Genomic DNA, 18,239 nt, shown 5'->3' on the forward strand with positions numbered 1-18,239 from the left:
TCATAGATCTAGGCCTGCCTCATGCTGTTATCTTATTTTCTTTCCTGTTTTTTGGATAGTCTTGCTTATTTATTTTTTCCATGTAAATTATAGAATCAAACTCCATAAAATTACTTTAAAATTGGCATCAATTTATGATTTTGCATTATTCAATTGAGGAGCAAGTTTTATTTTTCATTTTACTCAAGTCAGCAGTTTTGTATCTTTCAGGAAAGCTTTAAAGCTTCTCTCATATTGGTTTTGCACAATTCTTATTAGGTTTAGTCCTAGGATATTAAAAAAAATTTCTTTGGTAATGTAAATGAGTCATCTCTTCTGTTTTCCCCTGTAACTGCTTATTGCTTCAATATATGAACATATTGATTTCTGTATGTAATTTTATATCTTGCTATCTTAATCTCCTATTGCTTCTAGTTTTGCATTGATTATATTGGCATCTCTATTTACACTTACATAATTGCAGTGATTATTCATTTTAAAGCTCAAATTGCCCATCTTTGGCTTCTCTGTTCATTTGACAACCTCAAATGTCTTGATAGCTTCCTTGCTTTCAGACACTTTAATAAGAGTCCCAGTCTCATATTGGAACAGTCTCATTTACTGCTCTAGACCCAGAATCAGCCATTTCTCAAAGGAGACTTCATTGCTTTCAGTGTAAAACGTATTTGGTGACCACAATCTGTGTACGTAAGGTTGTTCATGGCTAAAAGTCTTGTTACTTCTCAGACTTTTCAATACAAGTACTAGGGAATATGTAGTTTTTCAAAGAAAGATAAATCATAAATTTGTGCTGGTATTCCAATTCTAATGAAAGATTATAGAATTTTTTTTACTTCTTTAATTTTATATTGCATCTCTTTTCTCCTGAAAAGCATAGTTTCTAACAATGTTAACAGAATTGCTTGCTTTTTTCCATAATTTATATAATAACTTCAAAATAACTACCAATGTTATAATGCATTATAAGAATGCTAAATGCAGTTTAATACAGCTGGGTTTATTTGATTCAGGTTGTTTTCAAATATAGGTTGCTTAATTTAAAATTCCAAAGTGGGACTAAAAAAAGCTAGTCTTTGATATTTCTAACATTTTGAGTGTAATGTCTAACTCATTTATTTCTCTCATTTTTATAATATAAATATTTTCCATGAATCTTATTTCGAACACTCTTTAGCAGTATCTTATAAACTCTGATAACATGTTTTCATGATTTTTTTCTAGAAATTTTCTGTATCAATTGGTATTTTTTCCCTGAGCCAAGCTATGTTTAGTAGAAAAAATTTAAATTTCAAGGTAGAAAGGCTATGATTGCTGTGGATTCCTACTTTTATTATTTTGTTGATGGAGAATATTATTTGTATTTTTCTTTATGTAACTTATACATGTATCTATATGTGACTGTAAACTCAATTATTCTAAATGTTTTTTGGTACCATTTTTTGATCTTGGACTAAGAAGCATACCAAAATTTGCTATATTTATGTGTTTCTAGTCTTTTTGAATCTCTTGTAGTTTCTGCTGAATGAAAGAAGCTACTGTTATTTGCTGCATATCTTTCATAAATATTTTATTTTCATGGCAAATTGTAGCCTTTAACATTATAAGGTGCTGTTTGACTTGGTAGTGGTTTTTTGAACTGAATACTACTTAATTGTATTTCAGAATCATAATTCTTTCTTTATATTTATACTTTCTTGGTATTCCTTTGTGCAGCCTTTCATTGTTAGCATTTCTGAAATTACTTTGCTTTAGGTATGTCTTTGTCTTTTGTATAGAGCATAGAGTTGGGTTTTGCTTTGGAATCAACTGGTTTTTTTTGTCCTTTTAATGGGGGGCGGTTACGCTGTCTATTGGTTGATATGTTTGAACTCAGATATCTCATTTTATATTATATTTATATGTAATATATAGCATATTTGATGGTAAATGTTATTGAGGAAAATAAAGGAGAAGGGGGAGGGTAGGAAATGCTGGAGGGGAGGTATTTTCCATTTTAAGTAGGTGGTCAGGGAAGGTCTCACTGAGAAGGTGACTTTTGCACAAACTCTTGAAGTAGGTGAAGGTATGAGTTGTTTTGATAAGTGAGGTAAGACTTACCCTGACTGAGAGAACAGCTGGGCAAGGCCCGGAGGCACAAGATTTCTTGGTGTATTTTCAAAGGGCAGCGAAGAGGCTGATGTGACTAGAGTGGTGTGTGCAGGAGAATGTTAGGAGATAAGCCAGAGGGAATGAGGTCAAGAGATCAGTTAGGGCCGTCAGTCTCAGAGAGTGAACAATCCCTTGAAGAGGAATTTGGGTGCCACACGTTGAAATAAAATTACTTCTGCCATCCTACTGTCATAAATTAATAACTTTGTAGGAATACATTAATAAGTGGGAATTACAGCTTAGGTAGGAGAGGAAGTGAATCTTACGAGTTTTATATTTTGGGGTGCAACTCAAATTATGCATGAAATAGTTTAATCTTGCTGATTTTGAAGGTTGGGATGATGAAACACCTTTCCAGTGCAGTGGAAATGATCCTTGTTATATTCAGATCTCTGGTGTTCCAGTTACCACTTTATATTTACCCCCAAACACAGTGTCAGATATAGGTTCACAACTACAGCTTTTTGCTGTTGAGCTGAAGGTGTGAATTTACAGGGGAAGAACCTTATTGAAACATATCAATGAAATGTATCTTGACTAATAAACGTTTAAAAAGCAGAGAAAAACATTACAATTCTGTACAGAGAAGCTTGACTAAAGGCCAGCACATGACATAGAAGTTTTTTGAATTCTTCTAAAAAGTCAAATATTTGGCTTAAAACAGTTTTTTTCTTTTTATAAAGAAATCTGTTGTTTTAACAGAAAACCGTATGGTAGAGAAGATAGAATGAAATCGGTGTGTCTACGGGGGGAAGGGATGGGGTGAATTAAGTCTGTAATCCAGAAAAACAATGTTCAAGCTTCAAATGGATGGGAACAGAGAAGGGACAAACTTTAGATACAGGCAGGATTACTTCCTCCTTGTCTTTCTGTGTTTCATTTGGCAGCACTTTAATTTTCTTCCTCTTTCCTCTTTTTTTTTCCTCCACCTTTCTTTTTCTTAAGCTAAACTGTCACAGTGAAATGCTGTCTGAATAAGTCACAACTCATAGAAAACTGAACAGTGCATTGTAAAATAGGACACAAAACAAAAGACTTCATCTGAGAGCTGAGATCATCGCGCTAGGGTACACAGACCCAGTGCAGCAATCCAACAGTTTCCTACAGGCTGAGACAGTTTCCACAATTCTTGGTATGCTATTGCCCCCTGCTGTTCATGTGGTAGCACTGACGACGGCAATGGGTTTTCCTAACGTTCCACGTTTTAATGCTAGCATGCTATCAAAGACGAAGTAGTCCAAAGGTTTAAATCAGGATAATTTAAGGAATTGTTTTCTAAAAAGCTGAATATCAGAGAAATCACTAGACAGCTTTCCATACTCCCCAGTATGTCAAAAAAAATTTATGATTCAGTTATTTGGCTAATGAATCCATTTCCTTTTTAAGTTTCTGAAGGGAGTAGAGCACAAAGCAGTTGAAGTAGCTCAGAGAAAAATTGGTGAAGTGAGAGCAGGGAATAGACAGAGAAAATGGAGAGCAAAATATGCAAAAGGAGAGGGGTAGTGAATAATTTATATACAAAGACGGTAAAGCAGTTTAATCCCGAACAGATGGTTCACATTCCTCAGAGGGTGTCGGGTAGAAACTGTGTTGCCTCCACAGAAGAGCCTGGATGGGTCATTTGTGAGCCTTCAGGTCTTCTGCCTCTTGTTTGTGGGTTTGGTCATGGAAGCTTATCAGAGCCACTGGGATGTGGATTGGGGCCCCTGAGACAGAGCAGAAGCACATAATTCCCTGATTATGAGCTGATTCCCTGGCTTACTCTTCAATTTCTAAAGAGGTCAGGACTATCTCCTGGATGGAAGTCAGCCCATGTGCAAATGGGTGTGTTTGAGCATGGAAGTTTCATGTTATTTGTTCCAGGTTTTCAAAACTCTGGCAACCATGGTCTGCTAGTTCCTGCACGCCAGCCCTATAGAGGGATTGAGTAATAAGGTGCCAGGATCCCCTCTTACTCAGTAAAGGTAATTTAAAAGCTAGAGGCCTTGTCATTTGGTTTTTGGTCAGACTCTTTCTCCATGAGGAACACAACTAGAAAGGAATCTTTTAATCTTTAGAAAATCATATGCATGTTTATATGCAAAATTACATCCTGTTATGATAAACCTAGAAATCCAGCCTGAACTACTCTTAAAAGATTTACTCTTGACTGTAAATACCACTAGGAATGTCACTTCTAACTTCTGAAGTCCCCACTTCAAAGGCACAAATGGAGTTTAAGAAATAAAAATTTGAGAAAACATTTAGATGATTTATTTCAGGTAACAGTTAATAAGCTGATGCCTTAATGCTTGAGGTAGTTATTTTCACAGTGTTGGTTTTGGTCTGTATAGAATTTTCTCTTGTGTGATGTCTTCCTGTTTATTTACTCCATTAAATTTATATTCTCCATTAGGGCAGGTGTTAAAGACATGGTGGAAAAATATAATAGACTATGTCTTTAGGTTGATACAGTAATTTAGAAAAATGTAGAACAACAGTATGATAATCATGTAAGAATGAGCCAAGAGTAGAAAAACAATTTGTCCATTCCTTTTTACTTTATCATGTTATTTCCTTTCATTTCATTTCTTCTCTTCCCTGTTTTATTTTATTTGTATTTTTATTCATTCTATTTGTTTAAATTACAAATCAGGCTATCCTTTTTATGTATCTTTGCATAATCCCTCATATTCCAGCACTTTGTACAAAGTTTGCATACATTTGTAATAAATATCTGTTTAGCAAAATATGAGCACTTACTTACTAGTTGCCTGGTACTGGCTGTACCTTGTGTAAACCAGATGCACATTTGATTTCAGTAGAGAAGAGTGAAATTAGGTGGAACTGGACCTGGAAGTAGTAGAAATATTTATTTGTGTTTGAACTCTTAGGAGTAATGAGAAACTTTGTTAATGAGAACTGGGAGAGCACAAAAATTCCACCATGTAAGTACTTGAGTCTCTTTTTAATGATTTTCTTAAGTTTCTAATACATAGAGCTTTTTAACATTTCTGTCTGTGCTGTTCCTTATCAGACCGGCATACATGCACCTATGAAAGATGAAGGAACCTGAAGATTGGTAGACAGCAGGCAACGATGATGCCTATTTCTCAAAAGGAAGATGAAACTTACTTTCTTTTTGAATCAAGAACTAACCTCTCAGTGTTTCACTGTACAGAATTCATAGTATATTGGAAGATGCTTTTTGGTGCCACCTTAATTGTGTAACCCAAATTGTCTGTTCCTATTTAATTGTTCTCCTTAAACTGTATTGAATATCAATATCTAAGAAAACTGTAGGCATTATGGTTTCAGAATTTCACTGAGTTACAGAGAAGTGGCTCTTCTCTGCAAGTATGCTATGTTATACTGTAGAGCATACTATATATATATACACATATAGAGTATACTTATGTAGTTATACTATAGAGTTATCTATATCCATATAGTAATGCAGAATTTTATTTTTTCTATCACTTAATGTGTAATATTTGAGAACATTTACAATATTAAGGGAATTTAGATAATTTCAACTTACTTTTTTAATATTTCAATACTAAGTGTTAATAAGAGATAGTGAAAATAATTATGATCAACATTATTATATCAGATACATAATAGGTGTTTGGTGTCAGCCTATATACAATTTAGTTTTTGGTGTAAAGTTCTTTGGCTGTAAGGAAGAATGTTTAGTTTACTTTAAAGTAGTTAACTTACTTTAGTTACTTCATAAATAGGAATATCATTTAGTGCTGGATGTCCTCAATGTTTCTTCTGCTGTTGGTTTTTAGCATAGTTATCTGTGATTACGTGAATGGAGTTGGGTGGGAAGGTACTTATCATGTTTATTCCAAATAAGTCAATGTAACGGGTTTCTATAGTAAAAATGAGGTAGACAGGCATTGCAACTGCCTAATATTTTTGAGCCCAATAGGTTAAGCCTAAGAAGTTTAGCCAAGATTCAGGTATAAAAGCTCGCACGAGATATAGTGTGCACCAATACTGGGAGCTTAACAAACGAACAAAGCCATACGTCGCTCTTCCCGGAAATGGCAATGGTGAATTTTCCACCATTTCCCCTGTGGCTTTAGACAGTCTTGGGTCCTCGAAGCGCCCACAGGGATCCTTCTTGGTAGCTTGACCACCTGAGTGCCGAGTCCCCTGCGCAAGCGCCTACCCGGGAGCCGCTGGGGCTGGAAGAGGAGAAACTGAGGAGGGAAAGGTCAAGTCGCCGGGATGCCATCCCCCGGGCGCAGGCGCACCGCCACCGTCGCCGGTCGGAGCGCGCGAGCTGTAGAGTGGATTTACATTCTTCTTTCTTTCCTTCTGGAGCCCCATGGACTCCACATAGAAATTTTGGAACTATTTTCTGGTAAGTGGTGGTGGTGGGAATTAGTATGGGAGATGCTAACAGAGTTCAACGAAGTGTTTACAAGAGCTGTATTTTAAATAGGGTGAAGACCTTTTTTAATTGTAGTATTTTGTGATTCTCCTTCATATCAGTCATTGCCTCAGAGCATGTTTTTTTAAGAAGTGCCAGCTTCTGAGTTTCGTTTGTGCGGTGGCTTTCTGTGTAGAACAGTCATCAGAGGCATTTTGTAAGTACTTCATTACGTACGGTGCTGGGCTAGGTCCTAGGCTTTGTCCTCATCCTCAAGTTACTTATAATAGAATGTGAGATGAGTGAAAAGAAGTCCAAAAACAGGATTAGAAGAAAAAGTGAGTCAGTTATGTAGTGTTTTGCTTCTGTTTTCAGTGAAATGTCTTTGAGGAGGCTTGATTAGTATGGGATGGAGTTGTTAAGATTGTTAAGGGTACAAACCTTCTCAAATTACCCACCTGAAAAGTTGGAATTCATGGGTATAGAGATCCCCTCTATACAGCAAGGAAAAATCTGTCTCTCTGTCTCTCTCTCAATCTCTTTTTTGTATTTAAACCCAGATCTTATTTGTCAGGATGGTAGAAAATAATGGAAATTTTTAGAGGTCTTAGTAATTGATCACTCTTGTCAAAGCCTGATTGATACATATGGTTGGAATTTAGGGAAAAACAATAATCCACATGACTTTGAAAATAAAAATAAATGTGCTGCCGAGATGCTGAAAATACATCATTAAATAGCTTAACAGACATAGGAGATAGTTTATGTATGTTTTAAGCTGGTTCAGAATAAGGTTTGTGTTTAAATGGTTTCTTTTCTCCACTCAAATTGTTTTAGGCTTCTGGCTATTTAAAAATATTTTGCATTCATGAACACTTCTTTTATAATTGATGGGGATGTTTGCTTGTGGCCCAACTCTCATTTGTAAGCTGGAAAGTTCATTTTTTTATTCATTCCACATCTATTATGTATTTACTGTGTGCCAGATACGATGATAGTGATTGGTTTTTAAGTTAATTTTAAAGCATGCTTAAAATTTTGTGAACTCTATTTACCTAAATTCCAAGAAATTATGTATGGAGAATAGATAAAGGCAGGAGTGAGTGGGCCTATGACATTTTTTCTAGATTTCTATTGCAACAATGATCATACTTTCCTTTTTTACATTAATTTTGCCTGCTGGAATGAGAGTAGATTATGGTCTGGATCTGATCATCACTGTGTTCTCAGCATCTAACACAAAACTTGCAACATAGTAGAGACACAATAAGGGTGGTTTGGATGAATAAAGCACCACATAAACGTACTTGCTCTTTCTAAAGACATTTTTATTTTCACTGAGTGTTAAGGCCATTTCACACTCTGGGATATCTTCCTCTAGGGAAAGGCAAAATGTTTTCATAAAAAACCGTGTTACCTAAGTACTTTTCTTCCACAATTTGACTGAATATTGGCCTGAAGCACTTCGACTTGACTTCGAATTTTATCTGAAGCACTAAGATCCCATCTTAGTGGAATCTGCTTAAAATCATTTTTTTGTAGTAATTAAGTCCTTTGTGTTCCAACTGAGTATTTGCTTGATGTGAGAAAAACGATTTTATATTAATGTTAAGAATATTTTTCATTTTGCCTGGTAGGTAAAATCAGGCTTTTGAGAAGCGTTCTTGTTTGGGAGGTACTGATGATGGGCTTTCTGAGAAACCCTTCTCTTTCATCCAGCATTAGTTGCTTTCTATGTATTCAGCAGCTTTATGTCTACATAAATACATTTTATGAGTGCTTTGAGTGTGAAACAGTACTGAAAGGAGACAGTAGTCATATGCAGCCAGAGGGTTATGTAATTCATATGAAATTCTTGATGATCCTCATTTAGGGTGGGAGTCAATGGTAGTACTTTGGAGTAAAATGCCTGGTGCTGCATTTATTAAATCTCATATGAGATTCATGGGATTGTCATTTACTGTTGAGTAAATTGTGCACTGTACAAAGAAACCCATCTAAGGTGCACGCTTTATATCGCAGTTATCAATTTGAATATATATTGAGACAATTTTATGGTAGAGGGCAGTAAGATTTTTCTTCTAATAAAATTAGTATATTATGATACATTTTTCTGACAAATGACAGTGAAATGTCTTGAGGAAGAGTTTTTTTGGGTTTTTTTGTTTGTTTGATTTTAATTTGCAGAGATGATCTGTATGGGCTAGCAGAGGCCTGAACTTGGACAAGCTGCATAACTCCTTTGGCCTTTAAGGGAAGGTATTAGTACCTACCTCGCTAAATTGGTTGACAGTACGAGACATGTCTGCCACATAACCAGCCTTCAGTAAATGCTTTCAAATGAATATGAAACCACTGAGGTTAATGTATGTGGTAAAGGTTTGATAAATTGTGACTCACTTTTGCCTTAAATAAGGGGAATTTTAGGGGGATTAAGTATATGTGTAAATAAGTGTATTTGAATCTTTGAACTTGTTAAGTAATTCACATTTTATACTTACAACTGTGTTGTATTACCTAAAATGTTCCTACTGAGATGTTTGGGGTCCTTCTTTGTTTTCCTGAGGGAATACCCATCCCTATCCAGCATAAAGAAAATTATGACTGTGTGATCCATTGAAAGGAAAATAATGACTCATGGTTGCGTTTCTTTTGGAATCCTAAAATACTGGAATCCTAAGTTTAGGAGGGACCGTTTGAGTTTCCCTTTATATATCAAATACATGTTAATCAGTTATTACATGGGAATGTCTGTGCTAGGGCAGTAAAGATAAATAAGGTACTATTGTCAAGTAGTTACAAATCTTTGCATGAACATTTCTAGGGGTAGTTCACAATTGGTAACTTGATTTTTGGGAATCTGTCTTATGACAAGTCAAAATTTGTCTTCCTATAAGTTTCGTTTATTAGTGTTAGCTTTACTCTTTGGGGGCACAAAAGATAAGTCTGATTCTGTTCTAGGAGAGTCTTTCTTACTTGTTAAGGTAATTGATTTTTTTTGAAACATTTATTCTTCATGTTAAACATCATTGTATTCTTCTGCTGTTTCTTAAGCCTCTTCTTCATCTTGTTCACTTCCATGAATGCCTTCCATGTCATCTGCTTACCTCTAAAGGTGTAGCACCAGGTATTCAGGGGTTGGTGTAGACTGACCATCACAGGATGCAGCAGGATGGTCACTTCCTGAATTTCAGATTCTGTCCCTCACATCTCTCTGAGTGATCAATGTGTACTGTATTGAAAAGTATTGCATTTATTTTGTACGAGTTGTCATATAAGGTATTTTTGGGAAAAGGATAAATGACCTCCTTAATTTCTTGAGCTTTTCATATACTACATCCAACATTCCAAATGGGAACTATAATTAGGAAGCCTTGCTAGGATTCTGGGTTATTGAATTACAATTTAGAGGTCATTTTGGGTCCAGTTGGTTAAAGCCACTGACAGCTAAGAGTTTACCGACTAGCCAAGAAAGGACTTTTATAGTTTTGTACTGTTGCTATAAGTTAATATCTCACTTAAATATTTTTCTCTTTTTGATGAGCAAAGAACATGACAGGGAAATAATTGTTCTATTTATAATTCTAAGCACTTACTAAAAAAAACTTAATATCTTCTCAACATTTTTATTTAAGTTAACAGATGTGTGAAATTCTCTTTATGCCAGGTATACTCTCAGCATCTGGGAGAAGTAGCCCTGCCTAGCAGAATGCTAGAAGATGCCAGTTATACCTCAGCTGCAATTTATAGGTGTATACACTGCTTTGCTTTGTTCCTTTTAGTGGAAGGAGAGGACAAAGAGAGAAGCAGTGATTTCTTGGGATATAAGGATGGGGAAGAGACCTCTTCCTAAATAAAGGAGGAGTTTTGGAAGCAGAGTTGGATGGGTGGTGTGTTACTTTCCTAGGGCTGTCATAACAAATTACTGCAAACTTTGTGGCCTAAAACAACAGAAGTTTCTCTCATAGTCAGGAGGCTAGAAGTCAGGGTGTTGGCCAGGCCATGCTTCCTCTGAAGGCTCCACAGAAGTATCCTTCCTTGCTTCCTCCTAGCTTTGGTGGCTGCTGGCAATCCTTGGCATTCCGTGGTGTGTAGATGCATTACTGCAGTCAGTCTGTGTTTTCACATAGCTTTATTTCCTGCATCTCTTTGTCCAGATCTCTCTCCTTTTCTTTTAAAGGCACCAGCTGTTCGATTAGGACCCAACTTAATCCAGCACAACCTCATCTTAAATTGATTACATCTGTAAAGACCTTATCTCTAAATAAGGTCATATTTACAGATATTGAGAGTTAGGATTTGAATATCTTCTGGGGGAATACAATTTAACCAACAAAAAGTGAGATGGCACTAAATCATGAACACTTTAAATGACAGGTAGAAGAGTGTGGGTTTTATTTATAAGCCAGGGGAATCTTTGGAAAGTTTAAGCAAGGGTACTGATAAGATAGTTATTACACGAAGGCCTGGTAGCAAGCAGTATGCTTTAGTATACTGGACTGAAGATGAAGTTTAGAGGCTAGGATATTAATTAGGAGTATGTTATAATATTCCAGGAGTAACTTAAAGGAAAGTTTATAAAGGAAGATGGGGAAGACTATATTTTCCAAAGATGGCTCCAACAGTGTCTCTCATACCCTTGCTCTTCTGCAATGAGAACTTTCTGTATCTTCATCAATTGTTGGCAGAGCCCATGAATTTGGGCTGAACCAGCAGCTGCTTTGACCAGTAGAGTAGAATGAATGTGCCACTATACCAGTTATATGCATAGACTTCTCTTGTCCCAGCAGCATTGGCTCCCTTACCTCTTGGAAGATAGCCACGATGTAGGAGGTGTGCCTCCCCTGAGACCACTACGCTGTGGTGTGTCTCAGTTTGGTGTTTCCAAGCCACATGAAGAGGCCCTAGAGGCAGGACCAGGGCTGGGGTGAGGCAAGTGGGTTTCCCAGGGTGCAAAATTTAAGGAGGCATTTACTCTCGGGTGTACTTGCATGATACTGAAAGTGAGCACCTCCTTACATTCTGCACTCTGGGAGATTCACTCTTAAGAAGGCACTCACTCTCGGGGGTCAGTAGGTATAGAGGCAGCACTTGGGAATGAATGCCTTATTAAAATCTGTGTCCAAGGCCCTTCTCTTGCCGTACGCTAGTTCTCACCCTTCCATGGTATATAGGATGAAATACCTAGTGGAGAGAAAGAGAGATAGAGAGAAGAAGAAGAAAATGAAGAAGGAGGAGGAGGGGGAGAGGGAGAAGAAGAAGAAGGGAGGGAGGCAGAGAGAAAGAGAGAGAGAGAGAGAGAGAGAGAGAGAGAGAGAGAGAGAGAGAGAGAGAGAGAGAGAATGAAGTACCAGAGAGGTGCAAGATATTTAGTTGAGGAAACCATCTTGACTGCTGATCCTCTGGCCTCAGCTACCAGCTACCAGCTGGCACCAGGTAGGCGAGACAAACCACCCAGCTGAGCCCTCCTTATTCCTGATCCACAAAATCATGAATGAAACAGAATGGTTGTTTTGAGCCACAGATACTGATGTGGTTTGTTATGCAGCAATATGTTACCCAAAGCACACCTAAGTCTTGCCAGTGTTATGTGGGGCTGGTAATTGAATGAGAAATACCAGGTGGCTGTATATTTATTCTGTTCTAATGGAGCAGAATATATTTGATTGCTACTTAGGGAGAAGAGATGAAGAAAGTGATGGAGAGAGATTACAGGTACTGGGAGCCCAGGAAATAGAATTTAAAGTCTTGCATCTTCAGTTCTCTGCTTGAGCTATGTAGCCATACAGCTTTCAATGTTTGAAGTCGGCCAGAACAAAAAAATATACACATTCACAGTTTGAGTCTTTACAGAAACAAAATCCCTGTCTCTTTTGATCTATGACATGCAGAAGGATGTAAAATTCTCATTTTTAAAGCAGATGGTCTGAATTAGAAGCTAAATGAATAAAATTGTCCTTAGTTCTCATTAGCCCTCCTCTGGGATGGAGGACAGTCTGTATAGCTATTTTTTGGCTTTGTACAAACAAATCAAACTTTGAATGAAACGTTTATTTTTTTTTTAAAGGCTGTATTTACTAATTTTTTACTGAGTACCTCTGTTTCGTGGTAATTTATACATTCTTTCAAATGGTTGTTGGCACACTTAATTTTCCTTTGAGACATTTTCTAATTACTTGTAAACAAGGCTGAGAAAAAAAGCAAATTTGGGAAAAAAAGCTAAGAAAGGGATTGTTTGGTAGAGAAGGTGTGTTACACATAAAAATAAATATGATGGATACTTTTAAAAAGCTTTTGTTTCATTTTTTATGTTTCTCTGCTTGCTCCTGCAAGTGGGCAGTGAGTAAAGATTTCCTGACCCATTATTCATTTCAACAAGGTGTTAGACATTTTTATGACCTCCTAGAGTACTTATAATCTGTACTACACAATTTAGCACCTAATTATATTCTGTCTTGTATTGTTCATTATTATGTCATTGTATGATTCTTGTCCCCTCAAGTAGATTATATGGTCTTTAAAGGCAGGGGCCGTATCGTATACTTCTGTATTTGCATCCCGTCTGGTATAGTGCTGAACATAGTATCCATTTGGGAAAATTGTAATTGATAGATGTATATTAAATAATTGCAGTCCCTCAAATCTCAGTGAATGTGTCTCTGGAGCATTTGTTATGGCTCTGGACTTCAGGGCACAGAGATAGGCAAGTTACTTTTCCTTTCCCCAGGAAGTTTGTCATCAAGTGGAAGTACCGAGGTGAAGGATTGCTTTGACTGGTGAAGTGACTTCTCCTTTTTGCCTTTTGTATCAGACTGGGGCAGTTGGAAAGCAGGGAGGCATGCACCACTGTGCTACCATTATCATTTTGATGTAGATGATGGTTGACGTTTTTTCCTCTTCATTTCTCCAGTTGGACAAGCCAACTAATGGTGTGTGACCTGGGGAGGCAGGGATGTCTCTTTTGGCTGAGCAGCTAGGCTAAGTGGGTTGGCAAGCTTTACCTTTCTCTTGTTTTGAGTGAGCATGCTGTTTCTCAGGGGATTAGATCTACATTATTACTATTTTTTTAAAATTGTGGTAAAACGTAGATAACACAAAATTTACCATCTCAACCATTCTTAAGTATACAGTTAAATGGCATTAAGTATATTCACATTGTTGTGCAACCATCACTGATGTCTATCTCTGGAACTTTTTCATCATCTCAAATTGAAAGTCTGTACCCATTAAACAATAACTCCCCAATCTCCTTTCCCCAAGTCCCTGGCAACTGCCATTCTACTTTCTGTCTCTGTGAATTTGAGAACTCTAGGTACCTCATATAAGTGGAATCGTAGTATTATTGTCTTTTTGTGTTCAGCTTGTTTCACTTAACATAATGTCTTTAAGGTTCATCTGTATTGTAGCAGAAATCAGAATTCCATTCCTTTTTAGGGTTGAATAGTATTCCATTGTATGTATATATCACATTTGTTTATCTATTCACCCATTGGTGGACATTTGGGTTGCTTCCACCTTTTGGCTAATGCGAATAATGCTGCTGTGAACATGGGGGTACAAATGCAGATCACATTATTATGAGCACCAACACTGATTTAATGCTCTTGGTGAGCAAAATACCCTTATCAGCCATTAAACTATCTGGAAGAATCAACCTATCTCTGGAATTTCATAACCTGAATTCAGAGACTTATGGACTCATTAAGAAAATGTGCCCTGACAACATTTTTTGGATTAGAACCGTGACCAATACTTGCATTCAGTGAATATGTCTTGTTTATTTATCCTTCAAAATGCTTCATGTCTCTGTTTTTCTACTTGTCACTGCTCCAAGGTATGTCCTCACTGCTATACAGCAGGAGTGCTGCAATCACATCGTAGCTGGTTTGTCTAACTTGTCTCTTCCTTTCCAGTTTTTTTCTTATAAAGCACTGCTTTGGTCATTTTACTTTACTTAACAAAAACTTTCAGTCCCCAACATGTACAGGACAAAGCTCAAACTTGTTTGTCTGGTATTGAAGGACTTTTGTAATCTGGCCCCAGCTTACCTTTCAAGTCCTATTTCTCTCATTTCCTTATACATACTCTGCTCCAAGTCAAATTGTCTCCTCATTACCCCTTGACAAATCATGATTATTTTGACTTTCCTTATTGCTGTTCATTCCACCATGTAGAACCTTTTTTGTGCTGCCTTCAAGTGTTATCTCAAACTTCAGTGTCTCTGCTAAATCTTTTAAAAATAACCACATTTGAAAATGAGTGCTTGCTCTTTTGAATATTTGTACACTCATTATAAGATTAGTCATGTTAATGATGTTTTTGTAATAGCCAACATTTTCTGAGTTCTCAGGCTTGGCCTAAGTGCATTAGTTGCATTATTTGACTTCATCTTTACAGCAACATGTGAAGTTTATACAGATGATAAACTTGAGACTTTGAGGCACTGACTTGTCCCAAATCATACAACTAGTAAGTGGCAGATCTAGGGCTTAATCACAAGTTTTCTGTTGCTGACGCATCATTTTAAATGTGTATTTATTATATTAATTAGATTTTAGGCCTGTGGGTGAACAGGGTATTTCCTGCTAATGGTATCTTCCACAGGGACTGCCTGTGGGGGTCAAAGCCAGAAAAAAGACCGCCCATTGAATGGAAACTTTTTTAAAATTATCTCACTGTGGATGAGTTTAGCATGATTTTTCAACTGGTTATTTCATACTCTTTCTTCAAGACCAGAAAAGCTTCTTGACTGCACATATTGGATTAGATGCACTTCCAAAGTACTTCATTCTATCAGAGCAGCCACCACACTGTCTGTATTTATCTGTTACCTGTTTGTTTTCTCAACAATATCTTTGCTTGAATGATTAGTTCCTAGAGCAATATCCTGCACATATACGCAATAGATGTTCATTAAATGAATTCATTACATCTGTTGCCGTTATTGGTCCTAAGAGTTGGTTTCTAAATGTGTTGCTGTTATAGTCTTGAACTGGGTGTATCCTCAAGGAGGCATAATGGGACTATAAATGAAAACTGTAATTTATTTAATTGTACTGCAACTTATGTTATGTGGTGAAATGATATTTGTGGTCACTTTTAACAAAGGCTGTTTGATTGGACGGAGTTGACATCTATAGTCAAAGAAGAGAGATTCTCAGTTTTAGTGGTCTGTAGATGAATTGGGGGCAGAAATTATTCAACATTTTGTACAATATTCTTTAAAGTTAACCAGTTCTAAGAGTGAGATATTACTTGACACCAGTCAAAATGGCCATCATCAAAAAGCTTACAAATAATAAATGTGGAAAGGGTGTGGAGAAAAGGGAACCCTCCTGCACTGTTAGTGGGAATGTAAATTGATGTAGCCATTATGGAGAACAGTATGGAGGTTCCTTAAAAAACTAAAAATAGACTTACCATATGATCCAGCCAGTCCCACTCCTGGGCATATATCTGGAAAAGATGAAAACTCTAATTCCAAAAGATACATGTATCCTAATGTTCATAGCAGCCAAAACATGAACACAATCTAAATGTCAACAGATGAATGGCTAAAGATGTGGTATGTATACAATGAAATACTACTCAGCCATAGAAAAGAATGAAATAATGCCATTTGCAACAACATGGGTGGACCTAGAGATTATCATACTAAATGAAGTAAGCCAGAAAGAGAAAGACAAATTTCGTATGATACCACCTATATATGGAATCTAAAAAAATGATACGAATGAACTTTTTACAATACAGAAACAGATTCACAGACATAAGAGACAAATTTATGGTTATCAAAAGAGAAAGGTGGGGGGAGGGATAAATTAGGAGTTTGGAATTAACAGATCCACACTTCTACATATGAAATAGATAAACAACAAGGACCTACTGTATAGCACAGGGTGCTATATTCAATATCTTGTAATAACCTATTAAAATAATCTGAAAAATAATGTATGAATATGTATATAACTGAATCACCTTGCTGTACACCTGAAACTAACACAACATTGTAAATCAACTATACTTCATTAAAAAATTAGCCGTTTCTGTTTTATTTCTGGATTTGTGCTGTACATATAGCCTTCTGATTAATAATTGGGTTTCTCAAATACCTAGATACTCAAAAGCCAATGCCATAGAGAGTAGATATTATTTTAGTCACTGGGAAAAAGCATATTCTCTGCAAAAATTAGCAGGTGATTCTTTATATTTAACTATTTATGAATCTTCTAACTATGTCTTTAAAAATTGAAGCAGGAAAGCATAGGACCTGTCTTAGACAATGGTGATATTCCTGAAAAAATTTCCCCAGAGATCTTGCCTGAGAAGTTAACAGAACTCTTCATTTCTCTCTAAAGATAGATACAGCGGCATCTGGCACAATGCTCTGCACACAGTAGATGTGCAACGAGTACTTTTTAACTTTGTCAGTTCAGTAGACTGTGGTAGTCTAAAGCAACATCTGTCTGTCGTTTTCCCCTCATGACACACGTGATAGGTGTTGCTTCAACCTTCTGATGCATCTCTCATGTCTGCTCAAGGTCACTGCATGCATACCAACTGTAACTCTCTCCCATTCTGGAAGCATATGGAATGTGCATGAGAAAACATTACTGTAAAAGTAATAATGACAATAACAGTAATGATGACGACGACAATGACAGTGATACAACTAGAGTATTTCAGCGTCAGTCCGATCACTGTTTCGTTTATAACCTTGCAACTGCTTCTCATTGCTGTTAGTGTCAGTCCCGAAACTTCTGTTTGGGACACAGGGCTCAGCATGGTGGTCGTGTCAGTGGCAGCTGGATGCAGGATGCAGATTCACTTTGATAAAGGCCTCCAGGCCCCACCACATTCCATTCCACAGAACTATCTGAAAAATCCTGCAGAGAAGCAGGAGTAACAACTTGGTATTCAGTGTGAGCTCTGCTTGTTTCCCAGTCAGACAGCAGGTGTATATATAGATTCCTGGGTGCTAAGGGATTGTGAACTTCTCAAGGGAAATCTCAAAGGGGCAGTTTGATATGAAACAGCTTCCACCTTGGGACCTTCCTGAGGGTTTGTTAAAAATAGGACGACAGGAATACTGTGGCCTGCTGTAGGGCTAGAGGGACCTCACAACAATGCAGAGTTTCTTGACTTTGATGGTTTTATTTTTGAGTACCACACTGGCACCTCCTAGTTCTTTAGCAATTTAATTCTGAGAAAAAGTTAGCTTTTCTACATAACAGAATTTTAAGTTCCACTAGATTTGAGACATTTTAAAACTTTTTATTTGTCCCTCAAAAACTTGTTTATAGTACTTTTGAAGGATTCTGAAGCCAATTTGGAGCAATTGAGTCAGTGACAGACTATCGTTTAATATCCTAAGGCTAAAGTAGTTAATAATTAATTGATTTTTTTATAGTCACATTATGGTATAATGGAAAGGAAGACTAGTTTCAAATCCTGGTTCTAGAATTTACATGCTGTAGGACATTAGGCAATGCAGTTCATTTGTTTATTTATGTATTCTGCAGATTATGGAGTTCTTACTTTGTGCCAGGCATACTATTAAAGCTCTGAGGAGAGAAGTCAGATAGGAATGATCTCTGTGTTTTCAGCGATTTTAGTCTACTAGGGGAGACTGGCAAATTAACCAGTGATTGCTGTAGTGTACCTTGGAACTATGTGGAATGGTAGTGCCTGTAGAACTAAAACCAAGGCAGGTGTGAATTGGAAATGG

The sequence above is a fragment of the Camelus dromedarius genome, chromosome 2 (assembly GCF_036321535.1).
Source record: "Camelus dromedarius isolate mCamDro1 chromosome 2, mCamDro1.pat, whole genome shotgun sequence".
Taxonomy (NCBI): Eukaryota; Metazoa; Chordata; class Mammalia; order Artiodactyla; family Camelidae; genus Camelus; species Camelus dromedarius.